The sequence below is a fragment of the Diachasma alloeum genome, unplaced genomic scaffold (assembly GCF_001412515.2).
Source record: "Diachasma alloeum isolate Michigan unplaced genomic scaffold, Dall2.0 Dall_scaffold_00277, whole genome shotgun sequence".
Lineage (NCBI taxonomy): Eukaryota > Metazoa > Arthropoda > Insecta > Hymenoptera > Braconidae > Diachasma > Diachasma alloeum.
The window spans coordinates 301,266-315,002 of record NW_021680416.1 but is presented as its reverse complement, the minus strand read 5'-3'; the positions used below and the strand labels follow the sequence as shown (position 1 = coordinate 315,002).

The 13,737-nt window shown below is 34.8% G+C and overlaps 1 protein-coding gene across 3 annotated transcripts in view; it reads right to left on the bottom strand.

Moving 5' to 3' along the window:
* LOC107038124 (venom dipeptidyl peptidase 4) overlaps positions 1 to 13,737 on the bottom strand; it is a 567,343-nt gene that overhangs the window by 491,892 nt on the left and 61,714 nt on the right. Inside the window, exon 1 of one of the 3 annotated variants that reach the window (XM_015257031.2) lies at positions 3,960 to 4,227. The exons of the other annotated variants lie outside the window; for them this stretch is intronic. The gene's annotated coding sequence lies outside the window, so the exon portion shown is untranslated. Of the gene's footprint in view, positions 1 to 3,959; positions 4,228 to 13,737 lie in introns of those variants that run through there. 3 annotated transcript variants of the gene reach the window in all.

The window sequence follows — 13,737 nt, the reverse complement described above, 5'->3', positions numbered from 1 at the left end:
GCGTGGAGTGTATGGAGTGTACGGGAGTGATTCACGCAATGGTGCGAATAGTCACGGCCTTAAAATATGAAAAATATATTCTCGATTCTTTCAGAAACATTTTTCGGGCTATTTTACATGAATGATGCAATTTTTTAATAAAAAAATAATTAAATTAGCTGTGGAGGAGTTGAATTTTAAAAAACTCATTCGTAATTGTTATTGTACACATTTTTTCCAAAATTTTGAAAAAAATGAAAACTCTGTAGCTCAAAAATTGGAGGCCCTGGACTATTTTCAATATTTTAAGCATCTGCGGGACAAACGAACAATAAACAATCAATTTTTTTCTACTAATTATTCATTTTTGGACATATATAATCGATCTTCAATGGATGAGAAATCGCATTCCAACAGCCCGCGACCTTTACAACTCATAGTAGTCTCCCCTTAAGAAAAATAAGGACCAGTGCATTGGGGTACATGGAGCGTATTTTCTCTTTGTCCTTTACTCTGTTTTGTTTTGAGAATTCGTCGGCGCCCGTCATGCGGGGTCGCCCCGTAATATAAACACAGTTTATGGGATGACCCTGAAATGTCTTGAGCTGTGTAGAGATTGATTTTTGAACACTATTTCGTTCCATGAAATCCAGCACATTTAACATAGAAGTCTCCGTTTTATTGCATTTTTTTATTTTTAGATAAATGACGAATTTGAGATAAATAATGATTTTAAAAATTATTTTCTTGTACCAAACATTCAAAGAGTGCACCGAGTGGAAAATTTTTGTCACATAAATAGATTTAGTAGTTCCAAAAAAATTGAATGTTCAATAAAAACATCAAAATTCAGTACCAAATTACGCAGGATTGTTGATAAATTTTCAATTCAAGAGTGCATTTTTTTTAAATGTTTCTACTTTCTATAAACATCTCACGAACAATTGAACCACAATTCACAGTTTACACTTTTTTTTTCTGAAAACTGTAACCACTAAATAAACAATGAAATTTCGGTGAAAGTTTCACTTGAGAAAAAATTCAAGTGGTAATTGCAATATTCACCCCTCACGTACCCATGAAAATATGAATGACTCTCTTTAAAATTGATTATTTTCAAAACTATGAAATTTAACTGGACCAAATAAATAAGAACGAAAAAAGGAATACTGCAGCTTCAATTACATATCGGTTTCATGATTTTTCGTTGATTAGAAGTCATTACATTTTACTTGTATCGAGCGTACTCCACACTTGGAAACAAAAGAGATGACCCCTGACTCCGTGACGGGTTAATAATCATGCAACATTAAAGCCTCAATGTTATTCAATTTTTTAGATTAATGAGAAACGCTTCGATCTAAAATGAGTTCAGATTCACGATAACTGAATTTTTGGCTAAATGTAGCGCTGATTTTGATAACCGAGTCAGTGACAGTAGTGTTCTGCCAGATGAAAACCGCAAGGTCGAGCCCAAAATAATCCCACCAGGTCAGCCAAATCCTTCAACTCCCCTTTTCCATTTCCCTCACGTACTCCCCGTTACCGTCTTATATCAGAACAACTCTCGTCCCGATGCATAGCAATAATTCAATGTCAACCGGTATCAAAATCGTTGAACTGAATTCCCGCGAATATCCGGATGAAATTGGTGTCGAAGGAAACTGCGAAATTGCTGCAGATTGTGCTCGAGTGGGCTCATTTAATGCACGAACATAGTGTCAATGAGTATGCATATATTCATGGGCACGAACGATTTTGTGCATTCAATATTTTCCAATCTATTTCTTAAAACGAAAGCCACTGCTATTAGCCGGGAATTATCGTCAATTATATCAACGAGGGACTGTTTATATTTGGGTACCCACACATTGATCAAATAATGGAGACTGGCGCATTTGCCGGTCAGACACATTCGCCATGGAATTGGTCTGATGTTTATGAACGGCAAACACTGATTGTGGAGTAGACAGTGCGACGCCTCCGGCCTCTCCGGTTTTTCAAATAAACTCACGTTTTCACTGTTAAGAATATTTGTCTGAAATTCCCGGCCTACAGTTGTTTGAAATTTTTATGAAGCGATAGTTCCAGTGAAATTTCAAGGACAGATTGATGAAAAAATCGATGTGGTCTCACAATTTCAGTCCAATTACATGAAAATTAATAGAAGTGAGGGAATAAAGGAAAATCAATTGAATTTTATCAATATTTTGTGACTAACAATGCAATTGGGTAAATCAGCTCTCATTTTGAAATATGAGTATGAAACATCTTCACATTAAAAATACAATTTTTTTTAAATTTTACTCTGCCGATCTTGACCTATCGATGATTAAAAAGGGCTCATTTTTTACTGAAGTTCCTAGTACACTTTCTTGAAATTTTCATCAAATGACAATTGCACTTGAATTTCAAGCGATTTCACCTTTGAAAATTCACAATTCAATTAAAAATTCGAAATTCAGTCCCATTGTTCCCTAATATGAATCAGTAAACATTTAGAAAACTCAATATAATTTGATGATAAACATTCGCATTTCGATTCAAATTCGTCAGCATCTCCGGAATAAATGATGCAATGGGGATAAATCAGATCTCACTTTGAACTAAAAAATTATTTTCAAAATAATAAACAATTGTTTTCTTAATTTCACTCTGCCGATCTTCAGTTTTGATAGTTAAAAATGGCTCTTTTCTTTACTGAAATTCTCAGTACCTACGCTTTGTACAAATTTTTCTTATGTGACAGTTCCACTCAAATGTCAAGCAATTTCACCATTGAAAATTCACAATTCAATTAAAAATTCGAAATTCGTTCCATTGTTCTCTCAGAATCAATAGACATTTTGACAACTCAATGTAATTTGATATTAAATATTCATATTTCGATTCACATTTGTCAATATCTCCCGACGAGATGGTGCAATGGGGATAAATCAGGTTTCATTTTAAATTCAAATATTATCTTCAAAATAAAAAACTAAATTTTTTTAAATGTCACTCTGCCGATCTTGAGTTATTGATGATTAAAAGTGGCTCATTCAATTCCATTAAAATTTCAACGACTTTTACCATTGAAAAATCACAATTGAATTAAAAATTTAAAATTCAATTCCATTGTTTCCTGAGAAACAATAGACATTTTGACAACTCAATATAATTTTATACTGAATATTCATATTTCAATGCAAATTTATCAATATCTCCCGATTGAATAGTGGAATTGGAATAAATCAAGACTCACGTTGAACTGAAAAATTATTTCCAAAATAATAAACAATTGTTTTCTCAATTTCACTCTGCCGATCTTCAGTTTTGATAGTTAAAAACGGCTCATTTCTTTACTGAAATTCTCAGTGCACTTTGTACAAACTTTTCTCATGTGACAGTTCCACTGAAATGGCAAGCAATTTCACCATTAAAAATTCACAATTAAATTAAAAATTCAAACTTCAATTCCATTGTTCCCTGAGAATCAACAGACATTTTGATCAACACTCATTCTTGCATCGAAAAATTATGTTCAAAACAAAAAAATGCATTTCACTCTGCCGATCTGTACCTATTCATGATTACCATTTACAAACCGGCTCATTCTACCCATCTCTCTCCAAAATCGAAGAATCTTCGTCTAATAAATTTAATATCAACGACACATCAATTCCAATGATCACCTCAACAGAAACTTTCATTCTCATTCAACCTTCTTTCACCAGTACTCAGCATCATCTCAACTGCCGGCATAATTACCGACGCCGACAATTAACCACTGATTAATCTCACCCAATTACCCGAACGCCGAATAAATTATTCCCCCACGTGCCTCGACGAGCGGTGGAAGGCCGCTCAAACAGTTAAAACCGGAAAGTCCCGAAACCGAAAAGCCTGGCCTTATTCCCACTTATCCCCACGAACCGAGCCTCAAAAACGAATGCCCCCAAACAACAATAAACAAAAATCATCAACAAATGTATACTCACAAAATAAATCACAGAACGGCGCTGCTGTCAACGAAACCAAACAAAACCACTCAACTCACTTCATAAATTCACCATGAACCAAAACAACTGAAATTACCGACGAATATTAAACAAAAAACAATTGACAAACCACAACGAATGACGATTATCCGATGTATCACTGTATCACCCTCGGAAAACCCGTAAACACTGTCAAATTGTGAACGCGATTGGGGCGATGCGGCACCATCGACGACCGGCTGTGAACTGAGGCCACTGGACTAGCGCGTCGCTGCGACTCGACTGTCTGGTAAAGCCCGACCGGCGAAGCACGGGCGCAAGCGAGAAAACAAAAACAACGCGTAAGCCGAGTGGGAAAGGTGGTTTTTTGGCGATCGCGGTGAAGGGTGATCGCGAGGGGGAGAGAGAGCCGGCGAATTCGGGTTTCGCCGGCGCAAGGTGATCACAGCGCAGAGCTTGGAAGACCTGCTGAAATGGAGTGGCGGTGGGTTACCCGACGAGAGCGCCGGCGGCGGGAGGGAGGGGCGAGAGGAGTCGAGAGAAATGGACAAGAGACGAGAGAAGAAAAGAGGTCGACGGTATGGATGGACGAGGTGGTGGGGCTAGGGAGGAGGTGGTTGGGTTACACTCTCGACGTTTGTGTGCACCTGTTGAATGTCTGGTGCAGTGGGAGCTGTGCACCCTGAATGTCGACAAGTGGAAGGGTGCGTTTATTGAGAGACTGACGAAAGTTCGGGGGGGGAGGGCTTGGTGATTACTGATTAGGGGGATGATGGCGGGAGTTCGGCACAGGGCAGCGTGAGGGGATTTAGCCAGTCGCAGGGCTGCGAAAATTTTCACTGTCGAAAATTTTTGTCTGAATTTTCCGCGGGATATTCCGGAAATTTTTATCGTGTTCCAATTCCACTGAAATTTCAGATAATCGTGTCATTGAAAATTCAGAATTCCGTGGAAAAATGAAACAGAACTGTGAATTTACGGTGCATTCTTCCCTGAAAATAAATAGAAAACCTGAAGGTTCTGGTAGATATATTGTTGAATCTTCAGGACCGTGACGGTGAATGCGGGAAATTCCGGAAATTTTTATCGTGTTCCAATTTCACTGAAATTTCAGAAAATCTTGTCATTGAAAATTCAGAATTCCGTGGAATAATGAAACAGAACTGTGAATTTACGGTGCATTCTTCCCTGAAAATGAATAGAAAACCTGAAGGTTCTGGTAAATATATTGTTGAATCTTTAGGACCGTGACACTGAATGCGATTTAGGGGGAAAAAATCATGGAATTTCAGATTTTACTGAAAGTTCAATGCAATTTGACATTGAATATTCATATTAGATTGGTAATTGAAATAAATTAAGGAATCCTCGTCTTTATGCCATTTAAAATTCGGGAATTTTACTACATTTTCAGTGAAACCTGAAATTTCATGATTTTTTTCCCCTAAATCGCATTCAGTGTCACCGTCCTGAAAATTGGTAGTCAATTATCCATGAAATTTCATTTTTTTTCTAACAGTGTACCTGAAATTTCCGATTGAAGATGAATTAAATAATTGATAATATGGGACTGTCAATTGTCCATTGCATAAATAATACTAAATTTCGTAAAAAGGATTTTCGATTAACCAAATAATCGTCAAGGGAAGATTACGATTCCTTTGGCGCCGCTATGTGACATGTTTTCCGTACGATTTCTCTTGAAGAACACGGGAAAAATAACGAAAAAAAAGTATAATTCAGACACTAATTCATCCACTCACATTCCCACATTTGAATTCAATGATTATATTTGTTCAGCCTTAAAACAACAAAACTCAATTGTAATGAAAATTTTTTTGTTGCAGAATTTTTTTCACTGTTTTTTTCTGAAAAAATTGCAAGAACAATCGCAAAAATTCAGTTAACAAAATCGTCAACGAAAACAATTTCAGTCGAAAATGGATTCAACCAAGGCAGTAGCCGCACCCTTGTGACCCTTCCTTATGACCTCTCACCTCAAGTTGGGAGAGCACGTGATGCATAATCGGAAAATCCCAGGTTCAAATCCCAGTCTGGACTATCCAATTTTTTCAGTAAATTTTTCTCAAACTCAAATTGAGAATTGTCTTGGTTTCCCTCCTACACTGAGAGAAATTTCAATGGTAATTTCAACTACAAGGGAATTGTCAAAAAAATAATAGTTACGGTAACAATAAACATTGTTGATTCAACTATTGCATTAAAGTGAAAATTACATCATAATGTTGATAAGACTATTTGACATAGTAAATGGAACAATGAATCCTAGTTGAATTTTCAAAGTTTATTGTTACTGTAAATATAATTTCTTTGACAATTCCCTTGTAGTTAAAATTACCATTGAAATTTTTCTCAGTGTACGTACTCCAAAATCCTATCCAACAATATCATGTGACGTCAGAAAATCTGGAACGCCATATAAACTCCTATCATCTGTCAAAAATCTCCATAATTCAGGAGAAATAATTTTTCTTTTTATCGTTATTTTACATCGCTTCGACCCAGTTAGGGTACACTGCGATGATGATCAAGACTTTAAATGGTTAGATCGCACCATTCTACCCGGCCGGGATTTGAACTCGGAACCTTTCGCATGCGAGGCAACGAACTTACCCACTGCGCCAAGCCACCGGGAGGAGAAATAATGGAAACAAAATTTTTTCATTATTTTCCCGTAATCCTGGGAAATAATAGTACGGAAAACATATGTGGGTGTCCACATGAAAAGGGCGCACTTTGACGGTATTGGAGTTATGTATGTTCCGATAATCTTGATCAGATTTCTCACATTTTGAGCCCAAAATCAACCCGATAGAATGAAAACTGACGTCAGTATAAACAATCAAAAAAACAATTTAACATTGGTTTAAATGAGAGATGTGGAGAGAAAAACGTGAATATTTTGGAAACTAGATGCGACAAAGTGGGCCCTTTTCACGTGGACGTACACATATGCTACATCGTGGCGCCAAAGAATCGTAATCAAGACAATAATTAAAAGTTGTAGAGTAATGTTAACCAATTGACTAGTTGAAAATTTAACGGCAATACTAATTTATGATTATGGCTATTTCTGCACAGAATCTCTCGCCTTCTTTCTGATTTTATAAAAAAATCCATTATTCCTTCAGATTCCACCTCAATTCCCTGTGACATAAAGATTGGGTGGTAATAATTCAATTCCATTTACTTTAAGAGAGAGACCTTTCTGTGAATTCTTCGTAGGGATAAACATCAATTTTTTCAGGTAATACCACGTTGGAAGCGTTCCTCGTTCATATTTTCGTGTTTATTCTGTTGAAAGGCTGTAAGAAGTGGTTGGGAAGGCATACAGAGGAAAGATGGAGATGAGAGAATGGAGTGGGGAGTGGTGTACGGAGAAGATCAAAAATGCTCGGGGCAATTTCTCGTGGACTTGTGGGGGGAAAAGGGAGGGATGCAGCGAAGAGTAAATGAGCTAAACAGCCACGGGGCAGATCAGGTGGGGATTTGTACGGAGCGAGGCGGTTACTACCTTGATATCACTCACACCTCGGACAAAAGGATTGTCTTTCGTGGTGAATACTTCATTTTCAAGTGCTTAACCACAGAAATGCAATTTATTCCTGAGCTGACAGTGAAATTGTCATTCAAATTCTTGGGAATACGAGTTTATTTCGAAATGTTGTCACGTACCCAGAGAGAAAAACATACACCCGGAGAAATGGCGTATTAGAATGAAAGAAAGGTCTTTAATTTGAATTTTTACTTTCATTTCTACAATTTTTTTGTTGAAAATTGATAAAGTGATGTATTTATTTTAAGGGACGTCTCAATTATGTGAAATAAATGATTCATCCATTACAAATGAGGCTTTTAGACGATTTGTTTCATTCAAATAAAGGATTGTACATCTAATTTTTATTGATGAGTTTGAATAGAAAGGTTCTTGATCATATTGATTCCTTCTTGAACTCCTCCGGATTAAACATTGATGAAAGCGATGTGAACTGATACACAGGAGGACTTGAACAATATTTTTGTGAACACATTTGTATTTTTGTATTTTTTTAGCAGAATAAGCCACATGGTTTGATTGCTTTAAATTTTAAAAAATTAATAAAAATCAAGGATCGCAAAATGTTCATAAATTATTATTTTCTATTTTATTTTTAACGGAATTCGCCAAAAAAACGTATTTTCATTTTATATACAAAGTATTGATTATAGAATGAAGTCAATAAGTTATTTGATGCGAATACAAATAAAGATTAAAATGCCATTCAAGATTAAATGAGCGTCATTGATAACGTTCCTGGAAGAATAAAAAATACAAAAAAAATTTCCTGTAACAGTGATTTTCAACAAAAATATTCTCAACTCTTTAAAAAAAGGTTTTCAACAATATTTGTTGAAAATTAATAAAGTTATCTATTTATTTTAATGAACATGTCTTGATTATGTGGAATAAATGATTCATCCATTCGAAATGAAGCAATGAGACGATTTATTTCATTTAAATTAAGGATTTTAAAATGCTGATAAATAATTTATTTTATTTTTAACGGAATTCGGCGCGAAAAAACGTAGTTAATTTTATATACAAAGTATTAATTGCAGATTGAATTGAATAAATTATTTAATGTCAATAAAAACGAAAATACAAATTAAATTCAAGTTTGAATAAGTCATTAACAAATCTCCTTCAAGAAAAAAAATAATTAAAAAAAAATTCCTCAACGTTAATTTCGAACAAAAATATTGTTGATTTTTCAAACCGGAATTTCAACAATATTATTTGCAAATTTTAAGTTTGAATTATGTGAAACCAATTATTTATTCATTTAAAATAAATAAACGATTTATTTCATTCGAATAAAGGATTATAGCATATTAAAAAAATTATTTGCTGTGAATTAAAAACGAAAATAACAATTAATTTCAAGTTTGAATAAGAGTCATTAATAAATTTCTTGCAAATAAAACAAATCAAATAATTTCTTCTGTGACGTTAATTTAATCAAAAGAACAGGTATTTAGTTTTGTATCAATACTCAACCGATAACCATAATTCAGTTGAGTGAAAAGTCTTTTCCTGAATTATAAATAACCAGTACAAGTTGAATCTTATAACTGGCTTCTGCATGCCATTTCAAAATTCTACTACCGTAATAAATAAAAATGATTAAGAATACGCTTCTCAATAAATACTATTCCCCAATGAAATATTCATCAATGAACCTCGACCTCTAATTACATAATTTCTCACTGAAGTAATGGAAAGAAACGGAGAAACATCAATAAAAGTAGCGGCGCCGCAGCAATCTCTCCGCTCACAAACACTGCTATCCCTCGGTATTTATGTTTTTGTAAGTTTAATTCACCTTGGTATTGCAGAGAAAACCATTTCCTATCTTATTAATTCACCAAAGCTCTTATGCGGAGTCACGCGAAACAATAAAACGAAGGAGGACGGGCGGGTACATAAGAAGTGGAGGAGATGGTGTTGGTGTGGGAGAGTGACCCTGGTGGTACTCGATTGCAGGACAACCAATTTCTGGGTTATGGCCGCACGTATAGCATGGCTGGGAGACACTCAAGGAACTGCATATTGGCTCAACAGTTATCGATATTTAATTCACGACTAGACGCAGTCAGTGCATCCTGCATCGAGAAAAAAATTTTTTTGATGAGTACGTCTTCACTTGTAGCAAGAAACTCATGGTTCGAAAGTTGACAAAAAGAAAAAATCTCGCATTGAGAAAGATAAAATTTTCGTCAAGAACGGGATTTCTCAGAAGTTCTCAGTTTATTTTTTTTTATAATTTATTATTTATAGTGATGGAACTTTTATGCTGAGTTATTTACACTATCGTTATCTATTTACACAACTTATTTTTACAACTTATTTATACTTGCAATTTACATTCTTTTAGGTATTCACAGATTTCTTCGATATATTTGTGGTTATCTCCATCTACGAACTTTCTTGTAGTATAGGGAGGAGAGCAACTAGATTTTTTCAGTCTGCCCAACAATTCTGATTCTCTCACGTTCAAATTTTGGACATTGCCATAATACGTGCTCGAAATCTTGCTTTGCTGCTCCACATGAGCAACTTGCGTCATCGACTATCCCAATCCTTTTCAAGGAGGCGGCAAGGTGGTAATGGTTGGCTCTCTCTTAGTCTAGTTGAATCAATTTATCCAGTCGTTTTGAAATTTAAGATCCAAATTTTGTTAAGTGTAACTAAGGGGCTACGCCCCCTATTCGCTCCGGTCACCAACCCCCATATGACACACATGATCCTTATTCTGACCCTTGTGACCCTTAACCTGACCCTCGTGACCCTTGACTTCTGGCCCTTAATTTTGGAGTTTTAATTTCGAATACCAAATTTGCGTCACTAGAAGTCGATTTGGATTTTTGTAACACAGAGAGATATATAGAGCCTCTCATGTTGACCCTTAGTTTCTAACCTCCATGACCCTTATTTGGACCGTTAATGTGATCTTTGTGACAATACACTGTTAGAAAAAAATGAAATTTCATAGACAGTTGACTACTAATTTTCAGGGCAGTGATACTGCGATGTAGGGGAAATAACGCAAAATACTGAAATTTCAGTAAAATTCCAGAATTTTAAGAGGTATGAAGACGAGAATTCTTTAATTTATTTGAATTTTCAATCCAATATGCACGGAGAGAAATATTCAATAAAAATTACGTATCTTTTCCGTAATTCCGGAGCGAAATGGGGCTGTAGGAAATTTTACGGAACTGGATTTTTTTTAGATCGTTCCGTAATTTTTACTTGAATCTCCTGTGAAAAATTACGATAGCGTCACTTAAGTTTTCTGAGTCGATTCCGTAATCGGCGAGCGACTCGTGAGTTCCATCATTTTTACTGAACATTTCTCTCTGTGTGAATATTCAGTGCCAAATTACATTGACTTCTCAGTGAAATCTGAAATTGCATTATTTTACCCTCCCAAATCACATTTAGTGTCACTAAAACAATACTGTTTCCTGTATGTGTCCTGAAAATTCAAGAATCTATTTACCGGAATTTTGCATTTCATTTTCCCTGAAAATGAATAAAAAACCAGAAAAAATCGAGGAAAAATGGAACTGAAATTGACAGTTCTCTTTGATTTTACGAAATTCTGACTTTTCAATGACGAAATTCCTTGAAATTTTAGTGGTAATTGATTTTGATAAAAATTTCCGAACAGTGTATGAGAAATTGCAGACAAAATTTTTTAACAGTGTAATAATTATAATGACAATATTCTAACGCCTCAAAATGAATAATTCATCAATTACAAATAAAAACTTCTGTATAAATTATATAACCAATTCATTTCAGTGGCAAAGTGGTAAAACAGTACAAGTCAATTTTGACTATTGACCACTTTTCAATGAATATCTCGGAATCTAAGGGAGATAGCAAAATGTGTTTCAAACCTTTTTTGTAGAGCAAATTAAGAGCTATAACAAATGTAATTACAAAAATTTCGCTATCTCCTTTAGATTCGGAAATATTCCTCAAAAACTAACCTGAGAGATACGTCGACTTGAGCCGTTTTACCAGTTCGCTACTGATTTGATTCAAATACAGGTGAAGTAATTAAAAGGAATCATTTCTCTGGGTGAAATCCCATAAAAAATATCCGATTTTCAAATAATTTCCCAAACAAAAAAATTGTATTTTAATTCGCAAATCCCAAGCAATGAAGAACTCGAATTAAATGAATCCGTCATAAAAAAATTCTTGAATTCTGTTCTTTAATTTTTGTACCATGCCAAATACCTCTGCAGAGAAATGGTGGAAATGGAGAAAAACAAATCTGCTATACCCTGCATAACCCGGTGAATTAGTGTTGCAATTATATGAAATAAATCCTTCCTTTCAAGTACGTCGTCTATTAAAATCAAATGAATCATTTATTCCATACAAATGGAAAATTATTCCGTGTAGGTAAATTCATTCTCTTAGCAATCTCAACAATGATTTCACTTCTAATTGATACAGAGCCTATTTAGATCTAGAAAACATTTGTTCAAATTTGAAAAACTATTTATTCGTTGTAAATCAAAATTTCAATAGAAATTAAAGTTAATTTTGAAAAAAAGCTCCATGTCAAGCTCTTCAAATGGAGCCATCCATTTTATTCAAATAAAAGTCTTAGTTTTCCTGTGCATTCCAACAATATTTTTATAGGAAATGTTTTAATTATACAAAATAAATAATTGGTTTCTTCTAATTTTTAACAAAATTCATTGCAAGTTCGAGAAGTTGCACCTACCCATCGCCCGGGGGCCTTTAGCCAGATATTTACAAGGGTGTATATAAGCGTTAGAGTGGATATTTAATCACAAGTTTACAAGAAGAAAATAGACAGAGCAAAAAATAAATAAATAAACAAGTAAGTCAACGAATAAATATTTCATTAATTTCAGAGAAATCTTGTATCAAAATTTAATACATGATTTATCTGATTCAAGTCAAATTGATTTAATTCTAATGAGCCATTTATTTTAATTATTTTGTAAATAATTTTCCAAACAAGAATTGGATTTAAATGAATTCACTATGAAAAAAATCTTGAATCCCGACATAATTAAGTGGATTTCCTCTCCACCTCCTTCTTTAATTTTTGTACCATGCGAAATACCCTCTGAACGTTCTTCAGTAAGCGCAGAGAAATGACTGAAAATGGAGCAAAACAAATCTATTATACCCTGCGTAACTCGGTGAATTTGCCGCGGGGTAGCCTAACTCTCGTTGAGCTTACGGAACCGGGTAAACAGAGCTGTCACGTGAAGAGCTTTTCTCAGTAGTTTTTTTCCCCCCACCGAGCTTTTTTTTAAATGCCCGAGGGCCTCCAGCATGGGGTCGCCTTCACTCACTTTTTCGTTCTTCACAATTTTACCCTCCTTATTCCGTTCGACGCCCGTCGCTACCAACTGATCGTGTAAAATCACGAGCAATAAGCTTCAACTCGTGACCAGAATAACTATTCGTTTTCTTCCGATTTTTCTTTCGTCGATGAGGCCTTTTCCGTATTCTATATCTTTCTTATGGATTTGTGTTACAAATAGAAATTCATGTTCAGCGTTTTTCGGTTATTTTGAGATGATTCGTCTTGGAGTGAATTTAGAGGATTGTGAACAAACAGAGAGATAAAATTCTGATTTTCAGGGATATTTCACTAATTTTCTATATTATCTTGAAAAATTCTAGCGCTAGCACGGAAAAAGAGGCGCAAAGTGACGGCCAGGAAAAAATTCCAGTGCCGACCCTGGAAATTTTATTGGGGAAAATGTGAATTTTTCCCCATATTTTTGTGAAAATTTCACAGATATCCCCAGAAATTTTACCAGAAATACCAAGAAATTTTACCGTAATAGCACTAGAGTTTTCACGTCCGGTGGATTGTAATTTTTTCCAGTACTCGTACTAGAATTTTTCCGAGAAAATGTCTCCCCGTGCATCCTTCGTTTTTAGGGATTTGTGATTTTGAAATTGAACGAGTGCAAAATTCTGAAATTCAGTGATTTTTTCACGAATATTCAGAGAAATGTCAAAGATTTTCAGCGAAATGTCACAGAATGTCACAGTTTCATCTCTAATTTCCAGGAATCTATCACCAAATTTCGAATAATTTATGATAGATTTCTAAAAATCTGTCCCTGAAATTCGAAAAAAAAAATTTTTTGTGGAGAAAATAGTTTCTAAACAAGTTGTCAACAATTTACTCATGAAATTTTTAAT